Source organism: Musa acuminata, chromosome BXJ1-4 (assembly GCF_036884655.1).
Source record: "Musa acuminata AAA Group cultivar baxijiao chromosome BXJ1-4, Cavendish_Baxijiao_AAA, whole genome shotgun sequence".
NCBI classification, from domain to species: domain Eukaryota; kingdom Viridiplantae; phylum Streptophyta; class Magnoliopsida; order Zingiberales; family Musaceae; genus Musa; species Musa acuminata.
In genome coordinates, this window is record NC_088330.1 from 9,311,429 (window position 1) to 9,321,684 (window position 10,256).

Genomic DNA, 10,256 nt, shown 5'->3' on the forward strand with positions numbered 1-10,256 from the left:
AACATGATGCCAATATGATGTTAAAATCATGCTATAAATAGGTTATATGCGACAAAAATGGTATATAATAAAACATATTTATGTATTTCTAAATTATAGAACATAGACTATGTTTAGAATTATGTTTATATTTTTAACGTGTAATTGGAAAAAAGAGTTTAAGTGAATATATAGTCGTGGAATGCTTTGAATATTTAAGTAAGTGATAGATAAAAATTATATTTCAAAAATTCATTAAATATTTTATGATAATTTTACCCTTCTCATATTGTTAATATTTATTCAAAAATAAATATTTTTAAAATTAATAAGTAAACAATTAAAATAAATAAATAAATGTATGTAATCTTATAAAACACTTTGTATAACCAAGACATACAACAAATAATAAATATAATCATATAAATATATAATAATAATAATTAAAAAAAATAAAAATAAATAAAATTTTATTTTATTATTAATATAAATCATGTTGGTTTCTCACTAAATCATTTTGACAGTATTATAATTTTATATAATGTCACATGATACTTTAATTTTTTTTAAAATTATATTAATATCTCATAAATATTAAAATACTAATATTACCTTGGCATTTCTAGTATAACGTATAAGTCATATATGATTTAAAAAAAATATTTATCAAATATTAATTCATATTTGACATGTTCTTTAGACACTCTTAAATAAGTTTCAAATATATTCTCAAAGGGATACTTTGATTGTGATATCCCAAATATAATACCAACATCACAAAAGTATATATATTGATGTCATAGTTCTCAATACGTAACTAATATAACAAATTACTTCTTTAGATAACTCTTAAAAACCATCATTAAATCATATAAATGGAGAGTATATATATATATATATATATATATATATATATATATATATATATATATATATATATATATATATATATATATATATATATATATATATATATTGAACATGATATATTTTTTTAAAGGTTTATTTTAGTTCTTATGATTTTGATCATGAACCACTAAAGTTCTTATAATATACTCAAGTCTAAAATAATATTTATATTTTAAAAAATATAACATATAAGTCCCTCTCATTAAGTTTGAATTAATAGATATCATGCCGACTCATAATAAATTATTAATATAATGACATATATAATTTAAGTTTAAAAATGGATGAAAGTCAATTTCAACCCCTATGGTTTTGGTCATAGATCACTTAAGTACTTATTGTTTACTCGTATCTAAAATAACCTATATATTTTAAAAAATATATCATATAAGCTCCTCTTGTCAAGTTTGAGTTAATAGATATTAGAGTATATTTAGGTGGTTTGTTACCTCATAATAAATCATTAATATAATAATATATATAATTTAAATTTAAAAAAGGGTTAATGTCCACCTTGTCGAGGAAGAAGAAGTGATAGAGACCATAACAATGGATGAAGGTGAAAAAGCAGAGGTATGAGAGGCCGGAGGTGAAGGTGAGGGAGAGCTAAACCACCACGTTATAGGCACAATGGGTGGGGTAGGAGTGCAAGAGAAGACAAAGTGAGAGGTGATGGAGACGAAGACGCCTAGGAGAAGGAAGAGAGACTAAGAGATCATTACGTATCTAGCGTTAGACTCGTTGACACATATTTAACCTAAAGTATGACTAGAAGCTCCCGAGTTTATCATCAGTATAGGAAAGACTGTATGCGTACGATGCCCTACTAAGCAATAACAACTAGTTGCTACTATTGGTGGTCACTGCCATAATGACGTCTCATTCTATCATTGATGGTGGTCTTAGTTTTTTTTTAAACTTAAATTATATTATCATTATATTAATAGTTTATTATAAGTCAATATACCACATAAACAAACTTTAACATCATTTAACTTATACTTGATGAGAGAGACTTATATATTATATTTTTTATAATATAGGGTTATTTTAGATATGAATAAATCATAAGGCTTAAGTGGTCTATGGCCAAAATTACAAGGGTCAAAATTGATATTAACCTTTTTTCTAAACTTAAATTATATGTATCATTATATTAATGCTTTATTATGAGTCAGCATGTTACGTAAATAAACTCTAATGATTATTAATTTAGATTTGATGAAAGTGACTTATATGTTATATTTTTAAAAATAAAAAAATTATTTTATGTACGAGTAAATCATAATGACTTAAGTAGTCTATAACCAAAACCATACGAGCTAAAATGGATAATTTTTTTTTTATCCTTAAAATTTTGATATAATATATATATCATGTTTTTTTCATATTATATTTTACAATATGAGTTGGGCAGTAATAAAAGGTTAAATGTCATCATTACAAGATTGGATGGGAGAGTCCAGCCAATTCATGAATGTAAATTCTGGTTGCTCGATTTGTTAGGGGTCAAGAACTGATGAAAGTTTAGCACCTAAGCTTATAACAAGCTTTGGTATCAATGATAATGTAATTTAATGAGATTTTCTATAAAACTTTATTGGAAAATAGATCGATAATGTACTAGCTCAATATTACAAAATTGTCAAATAATATTCTATCATAGAAAGGTCAACTAAATGTTAGGATCGTGTCGGCACTAAGAGGGGGGAGTGAATTATTGCAGCAGATAAAAGTGTCGGTTTAAAAATCTTTATACGTTAAAAAGAAAACCGATCTCGGAAGATAGTTTGAAAGCATATTTGTTCGTAAGGGTAGTGAAAGCTAAGTAAGGAGGAAGTGAAGCAATTTACAAAGTAAATAAATGATAATAATAGAAATGCAAACTAGAATTTATAGTGGTTCGATCGTTGTGACATACATCCACTTTCGATTCCTCCTCCGTCGAGGTCACTAGCGTCCACTAATGGTCTTCCTTCAATAGGCGAAGACCAACCACCTCTTTACAGTGCTTTCTCCTTTTCACGGGTTTAGGAGATAATCCTTACAAGCCTCACACCTCTCTTGAATGATCACAACACTAGAAAGAGAGGAGAAATCGAAAATTATACTTTTACAATACTTTTAACACCCTAAGATTTTAAGAAATTATTTAAACTTTCGTGCTCTTTCATACAAAAAAGGGTAGGATATTTATAGGCATCAATAGCTTCAGAATTGGAGCCAAAAAATATCACATCCTCGGATTTCGAGGTACTAGCGGTACCACCGCCATTATTGGGCAGTACCACCATCTGTAGACTGACACTAAGTGGTACGACCGCCTGACAGAGCTTAGAGACCGAACTCTGGTGGTACCACCACTTGACAAGGACGATACCACCACTTGGCAGTATTAACTATCAATGTTACCACCGCATGACAGTATTAACTGTCGACGGTACCACCGCCCAAACCACCTGGGAGACTGAGTCACCAAGTGGTGCCACCACCAACCGTGACTTCATGTACTGAATGAGCTGTTTAACTGGCCCAATTCAGCTCTGTTAAGGGCCCAGTTGGCCCCTAACTGAGTTAGTTAGATTACCTCACAATTCTAACTAAACTTAAGGTTTAACTATAATAATTAAGATATTTAAACAAGCAATCTCTATCTGGTATGTCAATTGTTCTTTCGACGATCTTCTAGTGAACTTCCAGCGAACTCCTGATGAACTCTCAGCGAACTCCCGACAAACTCTCGGCGAGCTCCTAACGAACTCTTGGCGAGCTTCCGGCAAACTTCAGGCACATCGTTCGATTCTTCGACGTATCATCTGATCTTTGACTTCGGCCCAACATCTGCTTTATGACTTACTGCTATCGTAGTTAATCATGCACACTTATCTCAACATATAGATTAGATCAAATAATTTACTAATTGATTTTATCATTAAAATTCAAGATTTAACAATCTTCCCCTTTTTGATGATGACGAAGTTAACCTTAACTCCCCTTATCTATATAATATACTTGAGAAAAGATATTCTTGAATTCAAGGCCTTTAAATTCAAGCATCAAATCGATAAGTTATATTCATTTAAACTTATCAACATGCACATCATGATACTTATCATGATTTACCAATTTAAAATACGGTACCACGTATTTATAAAAAAAAATGATATTATGACATCCATTTTCAAGTTTAATGATGATAGGCAATCATCATTTTCAAGTATGATATGAATTTCAAATATGAAATTTAGCAAGATAACAATTCTTGATAAAAAATAATAATTCATCATTCTGAGATATGATATCGATTGTAAATAGTAAGTTAAGCTCTTGATACCATATCATAATGATAGACAATTATTTCATGAAACATTTCAAGTATCTACAATGCATATGAAATACATTTTGATATGTTTCAAGTATTTGCGATGTGTTGTGACGTATTTGACGATTCCAATTATATTTCAAGCATTCGTAAAACATTCAAGCATTTACGATAAGATATATTTTATACATTTATCTCAAACATTTATAATGATAATTTGTCATCAATTTACCACATTTTTTCCCCTTTGTCATCAACAAAAAGGAGAACCATTCAACAATACAAATGTGATAAATAAAATTAAGTAAGTTTCACACCAATTTATCTAAGCCATAAAGGAAGATAAGCAAAAACTTTGCATGATAACCTTTTTGGATAAACTAATATTTTTACTCATGGGTTCTTTGGTTCTTCTTTAGATGTACAAGTTTCTTTCTTCCTTTGTCACAAAAATAAGAAGAAGAGGAAGAAAGGTAAGGAAAGAATCCATTAAGAACCAAATTTAGGAAATGATTTGAACCAAGTCAAATTCAAGACAATAAATGAGTTTCATTAAATCATTCTTCAATTTTAACAAAAAGAAGGGATTCATGAAAAGGATCAAGATATCTATGTAAAATTAAATCGTCATTCTTGCAAGTAATCATCACACACTAAAATTCATCTTTCAAAGATCAAGATATCTATGTGAATTCATAAAATTCATCTTTTATGAGAAGAGTAAGAAAGAATTCATGGGAATGGAGCATCATATAAAAAAGAAGTTTACGAATAAAACTTCATAAATCAAATCAAATTCTCATTAAAAATTCACAAGAGTGAAATCCGTGAGAGATGCATTTGTCAATGAATTCTATGAGTGAAGTGATTAAGTGTCTCAAAAATCATTAAGTGATGGAATAAGGGTATGAAATAAATTTGATACTAAGTAAATTGATATTTCGGATTTCATGAATGCTTTTTTTTTTTAAATCGAGAAAGTTCAAAAAAGATATACAACAAACTCATGCATTCAGACAATTTAACATCCCTAACTCTCTTCTAATAAAATTAAATTATTCTTCATTTAAAAAGAAAATCAAGAAATTTGAAGAATGTATCAAGGAATTTATGCATTCGAAGATTTATCAAGTCTAATTCTCAAAATGATTAAATCATCATCAAGAAGTGCATCATAATATTGAAAAGCACATGACGTCAAAGGTTACGTCATAGAATGTAAAAGTATAGTATATCAAGGAGTACAACTCATTATAGTACTTTTTAGTTCTCTACTCTCTTTTATCAGTAAAAGGAAATATATAATCTATTCAGGTGGTGGTAAATCAAAATGCTTAAACAAAGTATTCAGTTGCCGACGAATTTGCTACGTCTCAGTTAAGATTTGATCTTGATGTAGTTCAATTCAATCCAGCTGAGTCACTATTGGATTGGTAGATGAGGAGGGTGCTTGCTCTGTTGAAGGTGTTGCCTCAAGGGGACTGGTAGGAGGAGAATGACTTTTCCTATAAATAGGTGTTTCTGGTTCTGGTTCAAGTGGAAAAAATTTAGTTCTCATATGTAATCTAGTCTGAATTCCATTTCTTACTATACATCTTAATCTCCTTAATAGGTTTCCATTGATGACATTGAATCGATCTAGTTTTAAGGTTCATTCATCAGATGGAATAACCATGTTATGTGCACACATTAGTCTAGTGATTAAACTACCATAAAGAAGTATCATATCTTTTGTTGATAGTTCAATCCTGTTTTGTTTTATCATATATCCAAAACAGTTATTGTGTCCTCTCATAATCCAATATATTATTTCTAATTCTATTTGACTAATTTCATCGTGATGGTGTTGTTTTGGAAGTAGGATACTTATCACTATGTAATGTAGCACTTTTGTGCTAAAGGGTAGCAAATGTTCATAACTTTTTTGAACAATAGAAAGATTTGGGTTACAAAAGATAGTTCCTAATGCCTCAGAATACATAACCCTAACTGATTCTTCAACCCATAGCCCTCTAAAGTAACAACCTCTTCTTTTCTCAGGAATTCTTATAAGATTACAAATTATACTATCTGTGATAGGTATGTGATGCCCTAAGAGATAAGTGGACACCCTATCATTTTCATCTACTTATAAGTTGTTATAAAATAACCAAATAAGTCAAGGATAAATGAGTTCACTTATTTGGAGGATTGAAAAGACATCTAAATCGGTAAACCATTGAATTGATTCTAAATTATCTAATCCTTCTAAATCTACATATTTTCCCTTATAAACACTTCTATATTCAAAGGTTGAGAATTTAAGAGCATATTGGGGGGAATCAAAGAATGTGGAGTCATAGGTTTCATTTACTCTCCTCTTACCTTTGTCCCTTAAGGATCTTCCGAACTATACATATTATTAATGAGAAAATTGTAAGAAGCAAGATCTAAATATTGAGAGAAAGGTTTTTGAGGATTACCCTTGTAGTGATCTCTTGAAAGATTGAGATTGATCTTTACATTCGCAAGAGATGAGGGTTTTCTTGAGTTTCTAGAGGAAGAACAAGGAGAATGAGAGGTGGAGAAGGGTTTTGAGGTGTGGGAAGAGATCTAAGAAGGCTTGGGGGCGGTTCTACCATCGGCCCTAAAAGCCCTTTTATAGGGCAGAGCTACTGGTGGTGCCACCGCCTATAACCAGTGCTTACTTACGGTGCCACCGCTGGTGCACTATTTTTCACAATTTATTTGTTTTTCTTTGTCTAGCATCATTGCTTTTCTTTTGAGATATAATAGGTAAGAATTCTTGTCTTCTCTTTTAAGCAAGATCATAGTCATTTTGTAGTACGAGCGCTTATTCGCATAAATTTCGTATCAAGTCAAAATGAAGTTCGATTTTCGTAAATGGGAGGAAGACCTTTTATTAAAATTATCAATTCATAAAAGACCAAACATACTAATGTTCCAAGAATCAGATTTCCCTTTTTGCAATGAGAAGAAATAATAGTAGAAAAAGAAGACTCAATTTTTAAATGTCGAGAAATCCAAAAATTAGGAAAATGTAAGAAAGGAACTCATGGAAGAATTCACAAGTTTAAAATATTGAGAGATCAAGATCAAATGTTTATTAGGATTTCAAATAATTATTGCATCATTAAATCATCAAACATGATTAGAATATAAAATATCTTTCCTTTATTATTTTGGCTAGAGAGCTTTATGGAATATTTTGGATCTTGGTCATAAGCCTCAATCATCCATTATCAAGATATTATTTTTGCTCCTAACTTGTTATGGTAGACACTTCTACAAAAAAATGATGATTTTTAGGTACTCATTTGATCTTGGGTGCCTCAAAAATCGATCTACTCAACTTATCATATTGCATTGAGTCATTTGAGGTTCCTTTCAGAACCTAAATCAAATTGTGTGGACTATATCTCTTAAACAGATATTTATAAGTAATATATCCGAGTTTATAACAAAAGATATATTTGATGTGGGGTGATACAAGCAAATAGGGTATTTAACAAAGGTGGTTGGATTTTGGTGAGAACTACTCACAAATCCAATTTCGCCTCTTCTATGAACGTGACTCTTATTGGCAAGGATTATGTTCAAGGACTTGCAAAAAATTTTAAAAAATTTTAAATTTCTCTAAGGTTTCATGTAGTTGTAAATTTTCCTTTTTAAGCGTTTCTAATCATCATATTTTGTGCAAGGAGCTAAACTATCATCATGTTCAATTTTTAATCTATCAAAATCATGAACAAGAGAAGCATGCTCCTTTTTTTAATAGTTTATACTTTTTACTAACTAATTTACATTCATCAAATAATTCATGAAAAATATTTAAAAACTTATCGAAAGATAAATTTACATCTAATGAACTGCTTACCTCATCTCCGATAGCCATTGGTATATAGTGAGCAACTTGCTCTTTGTTGGTTGGCTCCTCTTCTTCGAATGCACTTGAGTTATTCTAAGTTTCTTTAAGCGCTTTCTTCTTCTTTGGTTGCTTCTTCTTTAGTTAAAGATATTCACTTTTGAAATGTCCCAACTTCTTGCATTCGTAGCATATAACTTGTTCTTTCTTGGGTTCGATTATATTTTTTATATCATTTTTAAATTTATTTTTTTTATGAATTTTTTGAATATTCTTGTCAAGAGTGTCAAATCATCATCATAGTCCTCATCACTTGAATTTTCTTTCAAATGATCTTCATGAGTTCTTAGTGTCATATCCTTTTGAAAGGTAGTTCTCAATCTCTTCATGAGCGTTGCAAGTCATCTCATAGGTCATTAGTGACTCAATAAGTTCTTCAAGAGGGAAGTTATTCAAATCTTTTGCTTCTTGAATAGCAGTTACTTTAGGATCCCAACTCTTTAGAAGAGTTCTTAGTATCTTGTTAACAAGTTCAACATTAGAAAAACTTTTACCAAAGGCTTTTAGACCATTGACGACATCCGTAAATCGGGTGTACATGTCTTCAATGGTCTCACTTGGTTTCATACAGAACAATTCATAACTATGAACCAAAAGATTAATTTTTGACTCCTTAACCCTATTTATACCTTCGTGTGTGATTTCAAGTGTATGTCAAATGTTATAAGTCATTTCGTAAATAGAAACTCGATTGACTTTGTTTTTATCCAAAGACAAAACAAAGCATTCATAGCTTTGGCGTTCAAAGAGAAAGTCTTCTTCTCCAAGTCATTCCATTCGCTCGTTGGAAGATAAGATATTTGAAATCCGTTTTCAATGATATTCCATAACTCGAAATCCATAGAAATTAAGAAGATCTTCATCCTAGTTTTCCAATACGTGTAATTCGTCCCATTGATCATGAGAAGACGAGTGATAGAATGCCCTCTTGATTGCCAACAAAAACCATCTCTCTTGGGTTTTAAACCAAATCAAGAGTAACCGAGCTTTGATACCAATTGTTAGGATCGAGTCGACACTAAGAGGTGAGGTGAATTAGTGTAGTGGATAAAAGTATCGATTTAAAAATCTTCGTACGTTAAAAAGAAAACTGATCTCGGAAGATAGCTTGAAAGTGTGTTTGTTCGTAAGGGTAGTGAAAGTCAAGTAAGGAGGAAGTGAAGCAATTTGCAAAGTAAGTAAATGACAATAATAGAAATGCAAATCAGAATTTATAGTGGTTCGATCGTTGTGACAAACATCCACTTTTGATTCCTCTTCAATCGAGGTCACCGACGTCCATTAATGGTCTTTCTTCAATACGCGAAGACCAACCACCTCTTTACAGCACTTTCTCCTTTTCATGGGTTTAGGAGATAACCCTTATAAGTCTCACATCTCTTTTGAATGATCATAATATTAAAAAGGGAGGAGGAGGACTTTTTACACTTTTACAACACTTTTAAAACCCTAAGATTTCAAGAAATTGTTCCTACTTTCGTGTCCTTTCATGCAGAAAATGATGGGATATTTATAGCTCGAATGGCTTCAAAATTGGAGCCAAAAAGTGTCACATCTTCGGATGTTGGGGTACTGGTTGTACCATCGCCTGCAAACTGACACTGAGTGGTACCACCGCTTGACAGAGCTCGGAGATCGAGCTTTGGCGGTACCACCGCCTGACAGAACTTGGAGACGGAGCTCTGGAGGTACCACTGCCTAGCAGCATTAACTTCCAGCGATACCATTGCCCAGACTACTTGGGAGATTGAGTCACCAAGCGATGCCACCGTCGACCGTGACTTCAGGTGCTGAATGAGTTGTTCAACAGGCCCAATTTAGCCATGTTAAGGGCCCAATTCGCCCTTAACTGAGTTAATGAGATTACCCCCAATCATAACTCAACTTAAGGTCTAACTATGATAATTAAGACATTTAAACATGTAATCTCTGTCCGACATGTCGATTGTTCTTTTGGCAATCTTCTTACGAACTTCTCGATGAACTTCCGACGAACTTTCAACGAACTCCCGACGAACTCTCAACGAACTCCCGATGAACTCTCAACGAGCTCCCAATGAACTCTCGGCGAGCTTCCGACAAACTTCTGGCACAACGTCTGATCTTTGACTCCGGTCCAAC